This window comes from Mizuhopecten yessoensis, unplaced genomic scaffold, assembly GCF_002113885.1.
Source record: "Mizuhopecten yessoensis strain PY_sf001 unplaced genomic scaffold, ASM211388v2 scaffold11097, whole genome shotgun sequence".
NCBI classification, from domain to species: domain Eukaryota; kingdom Metazoa; phylum Mollusca; class Bivalvia; order Pectinida; family Pectinidae; genus Mizuhopecten; species Mizuhopecten yessoensis.
Window position 1 is genome coordinate 594,288 of NW_018408878.1, and position 1,547 is coordinate 595,834.

A 1,547-nucleotide genomic window follows, 5' to 3' on the forward strand; every position below is an offset into this window, starting at 1 on the left:
GAGCAAGGTTTTGTACGATTGTGTTTTTAGGATCTCGTAACTGTAAACTCTGTAGGACAGATAGAGAGTCTGAACAAATAATTGCCTTTTTAATGCGGTGTTCATCGATATGGTCGAGGGCCAAACCAATGGCGCATGCTTCAGCAGAAAAGATGGAGGCGCCGTCTGGTAGTCGGACTGAAGTGCAAGTATTGGCAGTACAGCAGGCTGCTGCCACTTTCTCACCTTCTTTGGAGCCATCGGTGTAAAGTTGTGTATGAGAAGGGTAATTCGAAATGCATTCCCGAAAGGAGGATTTGTGTTCTTCGGGCATAACACTTGATTTCCCTCGCTCATGTAATGTAAAGTTAAAATCGGGGGTTTGAATGGTCCACGGAGGAACATCAGATATGTTAAATTCAGCTATGTCCGTCAATTTTATGTTGAGTTCTTGCAGGAAATTCAAAATTCGGATACCAAATGTTGGCAGAAGTTTTTGGTTTTGCGTAAATATGTTTTGGTATTTGGGGTTGAATACTTGGTTGAAAGCAGGATTTTTAGGGTTTGATTTTAATTGAGTTGCAAATTGTAATGAAAGTTTTATTCTTCTGTCATAAAGGGATGGTTCATTTGCTTCCACGTACAGGCTTTTTACAGGTGTTGTTCGAAAAGCTCCCAGGGCAAGACGTAGCCCTTGGTTATGGATTGGATCTAGCATCTGAAGGTACGAACTGCGCGCTGACCCGTATACCATAGAACCATAATCCAGTTTTGTTCGAATAAGTGATCTGTATAGGCGCAAAAGCATTTCACGATCCGCTCCCCAATCAGTATGAGAAAGGACTCGTATAATGTTTAACGCCTTGGAACACTTATCCTTCAGATACTTTATATGTGGTATGAAAGAGAGTTTCGAATCAAAAATGAGGCCGAGAAATTTAGTCTGTTCAACAACAGGAATTCTAGTGCCATCGAGTGTTAGATTTGGGTCATTGTGTGCTTTTCGTTTTTGACAGAAATGCATGCACACAGTTTTGGATTTAGAGAATTTGAAGCCGTTTTCGTCTGCCCAATTTTGTAGTTTGTTTAAACTCTGTTGAAGTTGTCGTTCTATCGTGTGCATGTTCTTAGATCTGTAACAGATCAAGAAGTCATCCACAAATAACTTAATCATAAAACACAACAATGCTATTAGAAAGTTATGATGTGGAATTCGAAGATCAATGTTCCCTAAAAGTTTCCAAGATACAGACTAAAAAATGCACTTATCTGACGTTTGACCACGAGGTCAAGGTCACAGCCACCAGAATTATTAACAGGTTACTGCACATCATCTGTGGGTGACGTAGATAGACTGTCAGTTTCATGAAGATATTTTTTGCGGTTTAAACGTGACGGCCTTGGCCTAAAAATACTGAATGTGATGTATTTATTTGACCTTGAGGTCAAGGTCAGTGACCTTTTGACAATGCACAGCACACCATCTGTAGTTGATGCAAATATACTGCAAGTTTCATCGAGTTATCTTTAACGGTTCAAAAGTTACGGCCCCGATAGGACATCATTAT